At 52.5% G+C, this 14806-nt stretch overlaps 1 protein-coding gene across 5 annotated transcripts in view; it reads left to right on the plus strand.

The window, feature by feature from the left end:
- Positions 1–4900: 4900 nt before the first annotated feature.
- The window catches only part of LOC125460592 (cyclin-dependent kinase 17-like), a 142095-nt gene continuing 132189 nt past the window's right edge, over positions 4901–14806 (plus strand). For all 5 annotated transcript variants that reach the window (XM_048548220.2, XM_048548219.2, XM_048548222.2 and 2 more), the window contains exon 1: positions 4901–5384. The gene's annotated coding sequence lies outside the window, so the exon portion shown is untranslated. The remainder of the gene's footprint in view (positions 5385–14806) is intronic.

Here is a 14806-nt window from a genome sequence, read left to right on the forward strand (position 1 = left end):
CATTCTTGGATCCAATCCTCTCTTTTTCATGGCAAATGTACAATTCAGTTTTACTAGTTGCTGCTTCCAAGGGGTACCTTTCTGCGATAGGAACGCGTTGTCCCAATGCTGAGAATGTTATATGCGCGGCGGGGGGAGGGGGGGAGATTTGCTAGTATAATGGAGGTAATGGTGTTTGTGCGAGTCTCCCCTTCAGCTGCACAGTACGCTCTTAGTGTCAGTGTCTCACTCCAGGGCCCTTGGATTGTTTATGTGCAGTCACTCCCTCTTTGTCTCCACCACCCAGCTGTCCTCTTCAATCTCTCTGCCTCTCTTTCCTCTCCCTCTCCACTCCTCCCCTACACTCTCATTTTCTTTCCCTCCCTTGTTCCTCTTTTTTCTACTTCTCTTCCTCCTCTCCCCTTTCCCTCTCCTCCTTCTCTTCTTCTCTGCCCACTTTCCCTCTTTCTCAATAAGGACTTAAAGAATGAACAGGGCCAGAGATATCGACACTCTGACAGCGTTAGTATGAGTGCTGGTTGATTTAAGAAGCACACTATTGCATAACACCAAAGAACCAGCAAAGTAGTTGAGCCAATGCTGTCATGGTTGGAACACTCCCTGTCTATTTGAAGAAAATTATAAAAAAAATTAAAAATAATACCTGCTGAGGAAGTCTTTAAAATAAGGAGACAGGGCTTATTGGGTGTGTGTATGGCACATGGAATCAGGAGACAAATTCTCCGGTGGTTGAAGTCATACCTGACACATGGGAAGATGGTTTTGGTTGTTGGAGGTCAGTCATCTCAGCTCCAGGGCATCACTGCATGAGTTCCTCAGGGTAGTGTCCTAGGCCCAACCATCTTCAGCTGCTTCATCAATGACCTTCCCTCCAACATAAGGTCAGAAGTGGGGCATTCACTGATGTTTGCAAAATGTTCAGCACTATTCGTGACTCCTCAGATACTGAAGCAGTCTGTGACCAAAGGTTACTAGACCTGGACAAAATCCAAGTTTGGGCTGATAAGTGGCTAGAAACATTTGCACCACACAAATGCCAGGCTATGCCTGTCACCAAAAAGATAATTAAATCACTACTCTTTGACATTCAATGGAGTTACAATCACTTAAAAAAACAGTTTCAACATCCTGGGAGTTATCACTGATCAGAAACTCAACAGGACTCACTACATAATCACAGCGGCTACAAGAGCAGGCCAGAAGCTGGGAACACTGCAGCAAGTAACTCACCTCCTGACTCCCCAAAGCTTGTCCACCATCTACAAGGCACAACCACTTGCACCCCAAAAATGCTAAACAAGTTTGACACCATGCAGGACAAAGCAGCCCACTTGATTGGCACATCCAGGAGCATCCACTCCCTTCACCACCAATGTTCAGTAGCAGCAGTGTGTGCTATCAACAAGATGCACGCAGAAATTCACCAAAGATCCTCAGGCAGCACCTTCCAAACCCATGACCACTTCCATCTAGAGGGTTAGATACATGGGAACACCACCACCTCCAAGTTCCCCTCCAAGCCACTCGCCATCCTGACTCAGAAATATATCGCCATTCCTTCACTATCATTGGGTCAAAATCCTGGAATTCCGTTCCTAAGGGCATTGTGGGTCAACCCACAGCAGGAGGACTGCAGCGGCTCAAGAAGGCAGCTCACCATCACCTCCTCAAGGGACGACTAGGGACAGACAATAAATGCGGACCCAGCCTGCAACGTCCACATCCTGTGAGTGAATTTTAAAAATCCAAATAGGGAGAGAGTGTTCTATGATTTAAACTGCCAAACATTTGCCAAAATGCCACAGGAGGTTTCAAATTGGAGGTGGAGGTAGAGAGAAGAGGGGGAGGTGAAACTGAGGAGAAGTTGGAGGGAGGAGTGGAGGTGGAGGAGGAGAAGAAAAGGGAGATGTGGAAATGGAGGAGAAGCAAGTTGGAGGTGGAGGAGGGAGTAGGAGGAAGACAGTTGGAAGAAGAAGGAGAAGAGGTGTGTGGGGAGGAAATGGAGGAGGAGGATGTGGAGGTCAGAGGAGGTGCAGGCAGGGGGAGGAGGAGATAAAGGGTGGAGGAGGACAGGTGGAGGGAGGGGGAGGAGATGGAGGAGGCAGGGGCAGAGAGGAGAGAAGAGGTGGAGGTAGAGGAAGAGAGAAGAGGTAGAGGTGAACGACGAACCAGAGGTGGAGAATAGAGGCATCATTAAGGCCACAGGCCATTACACGGACAATCACCAGTTGAGGCTTGGGAAAACATGTTGGATGATTTTTGAAGGCCATTGATTATCCGACCCCTTTGTCCCAGGGACTCCTTCACTCAGGAACTACCAGCAGGTTCAAGAAAACATCCCTCCCAGTGTTAATGTATTAAAATGTATACTTCTTTAATATTTCACGTCAAAGATAATCCCGTTTTGGACCTTCATGTGCTTGACTTATTCCAGACAAATGAGTATCTCCCTTTCACTCCAAAATCTGACCACCAACCTCTGTTATAATCAACCTGATTAACTTTCTCTTTGTCAGTGGATGCAGATGCCCTGCCATTTGAAGGATTTGTAACACCAGTGTCACCACTTGTGTCCCTAATGATTTTTTAAAGAGTTCAGGTATGAACAGTTCCTGCTGGGGGCAGGATCATGAATAGTTTAGATTATGTCCTTGGGAGATGCACACTGGTCATATTACCTTTGGAAAGGTGACGGAGAAAGCACTGCAGCTCCTGATCACTACTGTTGATCCTTTATGTCATAGAATCCCTACAGTGCAGACACAGACCGTTCAGCCCACTCAGAAGAGCATCTCACCCAGACCTACTCCCCCCCTTACCCCCCATGGCTCACCCACCCAGCCTGTACATCCTTAGACATTATGGGGCAATTTAGCATGGCCAATCTACCTAGCCTGAACATCTTTAGACTGTGGGAGGAAACCGGAGCATCCGGAGGAAACCCACACAGACGCGCGGAGAATGTGCAAATTCCACACAGACAGTCGCCCGAGGCTGGAATCAAACCCGGGTCCCTGGTGATGTCAGGCTGCAGTGCTAACCTCTGAGCCACCGTGCCGCCCTGACATGTCATGAGTCCATTAACAATCCCACTCCTCTGGACCTACTCACTGCCATTCCAATCTATCATTGCCTCTGCATACACTGGATCTATTTGTGGATCAATTGCTGATTGCTGGATCTGGTATGTCAGTTGCTCTCCACCCAGGATCTCAGTTACATCTGTTTCATTTTGAGTTGGGGGATGGTTTGTATTGGGGTGGGACGTCAGTTAGCTCAGTTGGCTGGGCAGCTGGTTTGTGATGTACACTGATGCCAACTGTGGGTTCAGTTCCCATCACCAGCTGCAGTGATCATTCTTCTCAACTTCTTCCCTCACTTGAGGGGTGATCACCCTCAGCTTAAACCAACGTCAGTCACCTCTCTCTAATGAGAGAGAAGCCCCATGGTCCAGTAGGACTATGGGAATTTTCCCAAGTGGAGATCCTTGTTGGAGCTCCCCTGCTGTTCCCAAAATATGTTAACAATTATGTATGGGACACAATCCTAAACAACTAAGTAGCTGCTGAAATGTCATGTGGAGCTGAGTAAGGTGGTGTACAGGATAGGCCAAAGGGCTAAAAGTGAGTAGCAGTATTGGACAGCTGCATGTCTTCTCTTAAGTATATTTAAACGAATCTGAAAAAAACTCATTTGGATACACATTGTGATCCGCGACAGTTGGTATATTTGACAGGAAGAAGATGGAGGACAGTATAACGTACAACTCGAAAGAGGGTGCGGGGATGGAGGGTCGTGCAGATATTGTGAAATAATTAGTGAAAGTTGCAGGATTAGTTGACAGCTCCATTAATTACAACAGAGAATCTGAAGCTTTATAAACAGGGGATACATGACAAAGAACGTGATGTTCAACTGGTTCTGCTTTAACTCCTGTGGCCACAGCTGCAGTATTGGAGCCCGTTCTGAACCTTAAACTTTATCCATAAGGTGAAAGGCTGCAGAAAATATTCATGAGAATGAATCGAGGGAAAAGGAGCATCAGTTATGTGGATAGATTGGAAAATTTAGGGCAGTTTTCCTTGGAGAAGAGATGGTTGAGGGGTGATTTGATCAAGATGTTCCAAATCAGGATGGATCTGGGTTGAGAAACTGCTCTCATTGGCGGAAGGATCAAGAGGTTTCAGGTTGAAGGGGAATGGGAAAAGAAGCCACAGAGACACAACAATAATCCTTTTCACTCATGGAGTGGTTAGGGTCTGGAATACACTGTCTGAGAGTGTGGGGGGAAACAGGTTCACTCAGCGAGTGGTTAGGGTCTGGGATACACTGAGAGTGTGGGGGGAAACAGGTTCACTCATGGAGTGGTTAGGGTCTGGGATACACTGTCTGAGAGTGTGGGGGGAAACAGGTTCACTCAGCGAGTGGTTAGGGTCTGGGATACACTGTCTGAGAGTGTGGGGGGAAACAGGTTCACTCAGCGAGTGGTTAGGGTCTGGGATACACTGAGAGTGTGGGGGGAAACAGGTTCACTCATGGAGTGGTTAGGGTCTGGGATACACTGTCTGAGAGTGTGGGGGGAAACAGGTTCACTCAGCGAGTGGTTAGGGTCTGGGATACACTGTCTGAGAGTGTGGGGGGAAACAGGTTCACTCAGCGAGTGGTTAGGGTCTGGGATACACTGTCTGAGAGTGTGGGGGGGGGGCGGTGGTAGAAGAGGTTCACTCGAGTCGGGGTAGGGATGGAGAATGGTAATATACTCCCCGAAGCACTTTGCTCCTTTGGAGGACCAGCACAGGTAATGATGGGCCGAATACACTCCCACTGTTCATTACATTGCTCCGATTGAATGCAGTGGTTCAGCTGACAGAAAGGGTGGGACAGCTGTGTGTGTGCCCGGACCTGAAGACAATTTTTTTTGCAGTGTCAGTGTTTGTACTGAGTAGCGCTCACAGTGTGCTGCATCGCTAATACTGCAGAGGTCAAGTAAGCGCTGACGGCTGCTAAAGCTAAAATGCCCTCGTTTTGCGATGCTTTGACAATGAATGCACGCCGAGGTATTGACTGAGGGGGTGGGGGTGACAGAAATGCAATGCCGTGTAGGGAGGCTGTGGTCTGTGTGTGGGTCCCTGTATGTGCTGCCGTGAACTGCAAGCGTAGTCTCTGTCTGCCACAGAAGCGGGGCCTGAGAGAGGCGTAGCCCACGAACCTGCTTCCTTTGCACCTCTGGGATCTGGCCTTCCAGCTGTGTGCTTATTTGTGAGCTGCGTTCGCGATGAAACGATCGGAATCCTGTTAAACTGAAGAGGAGCTGCCGGGTTAGCCTGCATGCCTTCCTGCATCAGGCGAAAGCGTCTCGGATCTGCGTTGAAATAACTCTGCTGGTGAGTTTCTTCGGCTGCTGTATCTGTACTACAGTGCCCCTTTTGTATACAGACTGCACCCCACCCTCCACTTTCCCCAACACTGCCAAGGATCTCTCATCTAGATTAGCAGCACAAGCTTCCATCAGCTAGGAGGTGAGATTCAATCAGGCGTTTACTTATAAAGATGTTCACAGTGCATTGTATTATCAGCTCTCCTACCCCCTCCCCCAGCTGGCTCTGACTCCCGATATATTCTTAAATGGCGAGGGGTGCCGTCCCACCTGACCTGGACTCCAGTGTCTCTGCTAATAGAGGGGTAGTGATCCGGTGTCTGCTTACCAGTTTGCCCATTCAGTGACTGGAGCACGTAGAAATTGACAGTGGTCAGTCATTTCCACCCTAGGCCCTCCAAGTGGTGAATCTTGCTCTGTACTGCCTCCATTGAGGTATCTGCATCTCCTCCATATCCACATGTGGGGTAATGTTGGTCTGTCAGCCCAGTGTTATGGATCAACCCAAGGGCATGCGAGTAATATCGAGAGTGAACACTCAATGCAGACTGCAGTTTGAAGTTAGGAACATACAGACCAAGGCAGAAATTAGGACTGGATGATCATTTAAATGGACACGGTGAGCATTGGAATGGGGAAAGGGCAGGCGATTGGGATGAGCCAAGAAAGAGCCACACAGGCATGATTGACCAAATAGCCTCCTTTGGCACCATAACACGTGATTCTGTGGGGACTAGGCCACTCAAACCATCGATCCTGCTCTGCCATTCAACAAGATCCTGACCTGATTACTCCACCTTCCCACTTACCCCCGCCCCAGTAACCTTTTGCGCCTTCAGTTGCTTATTGACAATCGATCCATCTCTGCCTCAAAAAACATTGAAAGAGTCTGACCCATCAGCTTTTCAGCAAAGGAAATTGAAAGTCTGGTGGCCCTCTGAGAAAAAGCAAAACATTTCTCTTTCTGTCTGTCTTAAATGGGTGACTCCTGATTTTAAACTGTGACCCCTAATTCCAGAAACTCCCATAAAAAGGATACATACTGGATGTGAGTTTGCTCGCTGAGCTGGAGGGTTAGTTTCCAGACGTTTCGTCACTTTTTTTTATTTGAAAAAATATACTTTATTAATAAGATGTACAAAAAATAAAACATATTTATACACCTACCCAGTCATGCAAGCCGCTCCAGGTTACCCAGGGGGTACATACACCAACTAAAGGAAAAAAACAAAGAAGAAAAAAAAACAAAGCAAAGAAACCGCCCCGGCAGTCGTCACCCCGCACAGTCCCAGTTGGCCCCCTGACCAGTTGGGGAAGGCGCCAGCTGGGCCCAGTTACCAGATAGGGCCCTTTTTTCTATTCTGGATGAGGGGTTTCATACCGTGGTCTTTCCCCACCGCGCCTTGGCGGCGGCTGCCCCAAGCTTTAGCGCGTCCCTCAGGACGTAGTCCTGGATCTTGGAGTGCGCCAGTCTGCAACATTCTGTCGGGGTCAGTTCTTTCAGCTGGCAGACCAGCAAGTTGCGGGCAGACCAAAGAGCGTCTTTCACCGCACTGATGGTCCTCCAGGCGCAGTTGATGTTGGACTCGGTGTGCGTCCCGGGAAACATCCCGTAGAGCACGGAGTCCCGCGTCACGGAGCTGCTTGGGACGAACCTCGACAAATACCACTGCATCCCCCTCTAGACCTCCTGCGCATAGGCACACTCCAGAAGGAGGTGATCAACAGTCTCGTCCCCCTCGCAGCCACCTCGAGGGCAGCGTGCAGTGGTGCAGAGATTCCAGGCATGCATAAAGGATCTCACTGGCAGAGCCCCTCTTACCACCAGCAAAGCAATGTCCTTGTGCTTGTTTGAAAGTTCTGGCGATGAGGCATTCTGCCAAACGACTTTGGCAGTCTGCATGGGGAACCACACGACGGGATCCACCCGCTCCTTTTCCCGAAGGGTCCCGAGGATACTACGTGCTGACCACTGCCTGACGGCCATGTGGTCAAAGGTGTTTCTTTTCAGATATTTCTCCACGAAGGACAGGTGGTACGGAATGGTCCAACTACTCGGAGCATTCCGCGGCAACGAGGCCAGGCCCATCCTTCGCAACACCGGGGACAGGTAGAACCTCAGTAAGTAGTGACACTTGGTGTTTGCGTACTGAGGATCTACGCACAGCTTGATGCAGCCGCACACAAAGGTAGCCGTCAGGGTGAGGGTGGCGTTCGGTACGCCCTTTCCCCCATTTCCCAGGTCTTTGTACATGGTGTCCCTGCGGACCCGGTCCATCCTTGACCCCCAAATGAAGTGGAAGATGGCCCGGGTGACTGCAGCGGCGCAGGTCCAGGGAATAGGCCAGGCCTGCGCCACATAGAACAGTACCGAAAGTCCCTCGCACCTGACAACCAGGTTCTTACCCGCGATGGAGAGGGACCGGAGCGTCCAACTGCCCAGCTTCTGCTTCAGTTTGGTGATACGTTCCTCCCAAGTCTTAGTGCACGCCCCAGCTCCACCAAACCAAACACCCAGCACCTTCAGGTAGTCTGTCCTGACGGTGAAGGGGGTGAAGGAGCTGTCGTCCCAGTTCCCGAAGAACATGACCTCGCTCTTACCCCTGATAATAAAATGTGAGGCTGGATGAACACAGCAGGCCAAGCAGCATCTCAGGAGCACAAAAGCTGACGTTTCGGGCCTAGACCCTTCATCAGAGAGGGGGATGGGGGGAGGGAACTGGAATAAATAGGGAGAGAGGGGGAGGCGGACCGAAGATGGAGAGTAAAGAAGATAGGTGGAGAGGGTGTAGGTGGGGAGGTAGGGAGGGGATAGGTCAGTCCAGGGAAGACGGACAGGTCAAGGAGGTGGGATGAGGTTAGTAGGTAGCTGGGGGTGCGGCTTGGGGTGGGAGGAAGGGATGGGTGAGAGGAAGAACCGGTTCGGGAGGCAGAGACAGGTTGGACTGGTTTTGGGATGCAGTGGGTGGGGGGGAAGAGCTGGGCTGGTTGTGTGGTGCAGTGGGGGGAGGGGATGAACTGGGCTGGTTGAGGGATGCAGTGGGGGAAGGGGAGATTTTGAAACTGGTGAAGTCCACATTGATACCATATGGCTGCAGGGTTCCCAGGCGGAATATGAGTTGCTGTTCCTGCAACCTTCGGGTGGCATCATTGTGGCAGTGCAGGAGGCCCATGATGGACATGTCATCAAGAGAATGGGAGGGGGAGTGGAAATGGTTTGCGACTGGGAGGTGCAGTTGTTTGTTGCGAACTGAGCGGAGGTGTTCTGCAAAGCGGTCCCCAAGCCTCCGCTTGGTTTCCCCAATGTAGAGAAAGCCGCACCGGGTACAGTGGATGCAGTATACCACATTGGCAGATGTGCAGGTGAACCTCTGCTTAATGTGGAATGTCATCTTGGGGCCTGGGATGGGGGTGAGGGAGGAGGTGTGGGGACAAGTGTAGCATTTCCTGCGGTTGCAGGGGAAGGTGCCGGGTGTGGTGGGGTTGGAGGGCAGTGTGGAGCGAACAAGGGAGTCACGGATTCCATCCCCTATTCCCAATTCCTCCGCCTCCGCCGCATCTGCTCCCACGATAAGACATTCCACTCCCGCACATCCCAGATGTCCAAGTTCTTTAAGGACCGCAACTTCCCCCCCACGGTGATTGAGAACGCCCTTGACCGCGTCTCCCGCATTTCCCGCGACACATCCCTCACACCCCGCCCCCGCCACAACCGCCCCAAGAGGATCCCCCTCATTCTCACACACCACCCTACCAACCTCCGGATACAACGCATTATCCTCCGACACTTCCGCCATTTACAATCCGACCCCACCACCCAAGACATTTTTCCATCCCCACCCCTGTCTGCTTTCCGGAGAGACCACTCTCTCCGTGACTCCCTTGTTCGCTCCACACTGCCCTCCAACCCCACCACACCCGGCACCTTCCCCTGCAACCGCAGGAAATGCTACACTCCTCCCTCACCCCCATCCCAGGCCCCAAGATGACATTCCACATTAAGCAGAGGTTCACCTGCACATCTGCCAATGTGGTATACTGCATCCACTGTACCCGGTGCGGCTTTCTCTACATTGGGGAAACCAAGCGGAGGCTTGGGGACCGCTTTGCAGAACACCTCCGCTCAGTTCGCAACAAACAACTGCACCTCCCAGTCGCAAACCATTTCCACTCCCCCTCCCATTCTCTTGATGACATGTCCATCATGGGCCTCCTGCACTGCCACAATGATGCCACCCGAAGGTTGCAGGAACAGCAACTCATATTCCGCCTGGGAACCCTGCAGCCATATGGTATCAATGTGGACTTCACCAGTTTCAAAATCTCCCCTTCCCCCACTGCATCCCTCAACCAGCCCAGTTCATCCCCTCCCCCCACTGCACCACACAACCAGCCCAGCTCTTCCCCCCCACCCACTGCATCCCAAAACCAGTCCAACCTGTCTCTGCCTCCCGAACCGGTTCTTCCTCTCACCCATCCCTTCCTCCCACCCCAAGCCGCACCCCCAGCTACCTACTAACCTCATCCCACCTCCTTGACCTGTCCGTCTTCCCTGGACTGACCTATCCCCTCCCTACCTCCCCACCTACACCCTCTCCACCTATCTTCTTTACTCTCCATCTTCGGTCCGCCTCCCCCTCTCTCCCTATTTATTCCAGTTCCCTCCCCCCATCCCCCTCTCTGATGAAGGGTCTAGGCCCGAAACGTCAGCTTTTGTGCTCCTGAGATGCTGCTTGGCCTGCTGTGTTCATCCAGCCTCACATTTTATTATCAGGGGTAAGAGCGAGGTCATGTTCTTCGGGAACTGGGACGACAGCTCCTTCACCCCCTTCACCGTCAGGACAGACTACCTGAAGGTGCTGGGTGTTTGGTTTGGTGGAGCTGGGGCGTGCACTAAGACTTGGGAGGAACGTATCACCAAACTGAAGCAGAAGCTGGGCAGTTGGACGCTCCGGTCCCTCTCCATCGCGGGTAAGAACCTGGTTGTCAGGTGCGAGGGACTTTCGGTACTGTTCTATGTGGCGCAGGCCTGGCCTATTCCCTGGACCTGCGCCGCTGCAGTCACCCGGGCCATCTTCCACTTCATTTGGGGGTCAAGGATGGACCGGGTCCGCAGGGACACCATGTACAAAGACCTGGGAAATGGGGGAAAGGGCGTACCGAACGCCACCCTCACCCTGACGGCTACCTTTGTGTGCGGCTGCATCAAGCTGTGCGTAGATCCTCAGTACGCAAACACCAAGTGTCACTACTTACTGAGGTTCTACCTGTCCCCGGTGTTGCGAAGGATGGGCCTGGCCTCGTTGCCGCGGAATGCTCCGAGTAGTTGGACCATTCCGTACCACCTGTCCTTCGTGGAGAAATATCTGAAAAGAAACACCTTTGACCACATGGCCGTCAGGCAGTGGTCAGCACGTAGTATCCTCGGGACCCTTCGGGAAAAGGAGCGGGTGGATCCCGTCGTGTGGTTCCCCATGCAGACTGCCAAAGTCGTTTGGCAGAATGCCTCATCGCCAGAACTTTCAAACAAGCACAAGGACATTGCTTTGCTGGTGGTAAGAGGGGCTCTGCCAGTGAGATCCTTTATGCATGCCTGGAATCTCTGCACCACTGCACGCTGCCCTCGAGGTGGCTGCGAGGGGGACGAGACTGTTGATCACCTCCTTCTGGAGTGTGCCTATGCGCAGGAGGTCTAGAGGGGGATGCAGTGGTATTTGTCGAGGTTCGTCCCAAGCAGCTCCGTGACGCGGGACTCCGTGCTCTACGGGATGTTTCCCGGGACGCACACCGAGTCCAACATCAACTGCGCCTGGAGGACCATCAGTGCGGTGAAAGACGCTCTTTGGTCTGCCCGCAACTTGCTGGTCTGCCAGCTGAAAGAACTGACCCCGACAGAATGTTGCAGACTGGCGCACTCCAAGATCCAGGACTACGTCCTGAGGGACGCGCTAAAGCTTGGGGCAGCCGCCGCCAAGGCGCGGTGGGGAAAGACCACGGTATGAAACCCCTCATCCAGAATAGAAAAAAGGGCCCTATCTGGTAACTGGGCCCAGCTGGCGCCTTCCCCAACTGGTCAGGGGGCCAACTGGGACTGTGCGGGGTGACGACTGCCGGGGCGGTTTCTTTGCTTTGTTTTTTTTTCTTCTTTGTTTTTTTCCTTTAGTTGGTGTATGTACCCCCTGGGTAACCTGGAGCGGCTTGCATGACTGGGTAGGTGTATAAATATGTTTTATTTTTTGTACATCTTATTAATAAAGTATATTTTTTCAAATAAAAAAAAGTGACGAAACGTCTGGAAACTAACCCTCCAGCTCAGCGAGCAAACTCACATCCAGTATGTATCCTTTTTATGGGAGTTTCTGGAATTAGGGGTCACAGTTTAAAATCAGGAGTCACCCATTTAAGACAGACAGAAAGAGAAATGTTTTGCTTTTTCTCAGAGGGCCACCAGACTTTCAATTTCCTTTGCTGAAAAGCTGATGGGTCAGACTCTTTCAATGTTTTTTGAGGCAGAGATGGATCGATTGTCAATAAGCAACTGAAGGCGCAAAAGGTTACTGGGGCGGGGGTAAGTGGGAAGGTGGAGTAATCAGGTCAGGATCTTGTTGAATGGCAGAGCAGGATCGATGGTTTGAGTGGCCTAGTCCCCACAGAATCACGTGTTATGGTGCCAAAGGAGGCTATTTGGTCAATCATGCCTGTGTGGCTCTTTCTTGGCTCATCCCAATCGCCTGCCCTTTCCCCATTCCAATGCTCACCGTGTCCATTTAAATGATCATCCAGTCCTAATTTCTGCCTTGGTCTGTATGTTCCTAACTTCAAACTGCAGTCTGCATTGAGTGTTCACTCTCGATATTACTCGCATGCCCTTGGGTTGATCCATAACGCTTAATGTGGAATGTCATCTTGGGGCCTGGGATGGGGGTGAGGGAGGAGTGTAGCATTTCCTGCGGTTGCAGGGGAAGGTGCCGGGTGTGGTGGGGTTGGAGGGCAGTGTGGAGCGAACAAGGGAGTCACGGAGAGAGTGGTCTCTCCGGAAAGCAGACAGGGGTGGGGATGGAAAAATGTCTTGGGTGGTGGGGTCGGATTGTAAATGGCGGAAGTGTCGGAGGATAATGCGTTGTATCCGGAGGTTGGTAGGGTGGTGTGTGAGAATGAGGGGGATCCTCTTGGGGCGGTTGTGGCGGGGGCGGGGTGTGAGGGATGTGTCGCGGGAAATGCGGGAGACGCGGTCAAGGGCGTTCTCAATCACCGTGGGGGGGAAGTTGCGGTCCTTAAAGAACTTGGACATCTGGGATGTGCGGGAGTGGAATGTCTTATCGTGGGAGCAGATGCGGCGGAGGCGGAGGAATTGGGAATAGGGGATGGAATCCGTGACTCCCTTGTTCGCTCCACACTGCCCTCCAACCCCACCACACCCGGCACCTTCCCCTGCAACCGCAGGAAATGCTACACTTGTCCCCACACCTCCTCCCTCACCCCCATCCCAGGCCCCAAGATGACATTCCACATTAAGCAGAGGTTCACCTGCACATCTGCCAATGTGGTATACTGCATCCACTGTACCCGGTGCGGCTTTCTCTACATTGGGGAAACCAAGCGGAGGCTTGGGGACCGCTTTGCAGAACACCTCCGCTCAGTTCGCAACAAACAACTGCACCTCCCAGTCGCAAACCATTTCCACTCCCCCTCCCATTCTCTTGATGACATGTCCATCATGGGCCTCCTGCACTGCCACAATGATGCCACCCGAAGGTTGCAGGAACAGCAACTCATATTCCGCCTGGGAACCCTGCAGCCATATGGTATCAATGTGGACTTCACCAGTTTCAAAATCTCCCCTTCCCCCACTGCATCCCTCAACCAGCCCAGTTCATCCCCTCCCCCCACTGCACCACACAACCAGCCCAGCTCTTCCCCCCCACCCACTGCATCCCAAAACCAGTCCAACCTGTCTCTGCCTCCCGAACCGGTTCTTCCTCTCACCCATCCCTTCCTCCCACCCCAAGCCGCACCCCCAGCTACCTACTAACCTCATCCCACCTCCTTGACCTGTCCGTCTTCCCTGGACTGACCTATCCCCTCCCTACCTCCCCACCTACACCCTCTCCACCTATCTTCTTTACTCTCCATCTTCGGTCCGCCTCCCCCTCTCTCCCTATTTATTCCAGTTCCCTCCCCCCATCCCCCTCTCTGATGAAGGGTCTAGGCCCGAAACGTCAGCTTTTGTGCTCCTGAGATGCTGCTTGGCCTGCTGTGTTCATCCAGCCTCACATTTTATTATCTTGGAATCTCCAGCATCTGCAGTTCCCATTATCTCTCGCTCTTACCCCTATTGACTTTGGCACCCGAGGCCAGTTCAAACTGGCCGCAGATGTCCAACAGCCTACTCACCGACCGACAATCGGTGCAGAAGACGGCGACGTCATCCATGTACAGGGAGGTCTTGACCTGAAATCCTCCACTGCCTGGGATAGTCACGCCCTTCAGGCTCACATCCTTCCTGATGGATGCGGCAAAGGGCTCCACACAGCACACGAACAAGGCAGGAGAAAGCGGGCAGCCCTGCCTGACTCCAGATCTGACGGGAAAACTGTCCGATTCCCACCCGTTGATCAAGACTGCACTAACGATGTTGGTGTAGAGCAGCCGGATCCAACTGCGGATGCCCTCCCCGAACCCCAATTTGGAGGGGACGTCCCTCATGTAAACATGAGAGACCCTGTCGAAGGCCTTCTCCTGGTCCAGGCTGACGAGGCAGGTGTCCACCCGCCTGTCCTGTACGTAGGCGATCGTACCCCTGCCGAGCGCGAGGCTCTCAGCGATCTTCCTGCTCGGCACAGCACAGGTTTGGTCAGGGTGAATCACCGACTCCAGGACAGACCTGACCCGGTTGGCTATGACCTTGGCCAGGATTTTGTAGTCCTTGTTCAATAGTGAAATGGGACGCCAATTCTTAATTTCTTCCCTCTCCCCCTTCCTCTTGTAAATGAGGGTAATGATGCCTTTCCTCATGGACTTGCACATTTCCCCTGCCCGAAGCGCACTATCATACACCTCCAGCAGGTCCTGGCCGACCAGTTCCCACAGAGCGGAATACAGCTCGACCGGTAAGCCGTCGGTCCCGGGAGTCTTATTACTCTCCAAGGACTTGAGGGCTCTGGTCAGCTCATCCAGAGATATCGGCCGGTCCAGCCACTCCATCGTGCCTTCGTCTAAGACCTCCGTGATAGACGACAGGAACGACTCGGAGGCCGTGCTGTCTGTGGGCTTCGTGTCGTACAGTCCGGCATAGAAGGATCTGCTGATCCTCAAAATGTCGGGCCGAGACGACGTCACTGAGCCGTCGTCCTCCTTCAGCCGGCTAAGCACAGAGCTCTCTTTGTGCACCTTCTGAAAGAAGAAACGCGAGCACGTCTCGTCCTGCTC

The sequence above is a fragment of the Stegostoma tigrinum genome, chromosome 11 (assembly GCF_030684315.1).
Source record: "Stegostoma tigrinum isolate sSteTig4 chromosome 11, sSteTig4.hap1, whole genome shotgun sequence".
NCBI lineage: Eukaryota > Metazoa > Chordata > Chondrichthyes > Orectolobiformes > Stegostomatidae > Stegostoma > Stegostoma tigrinum.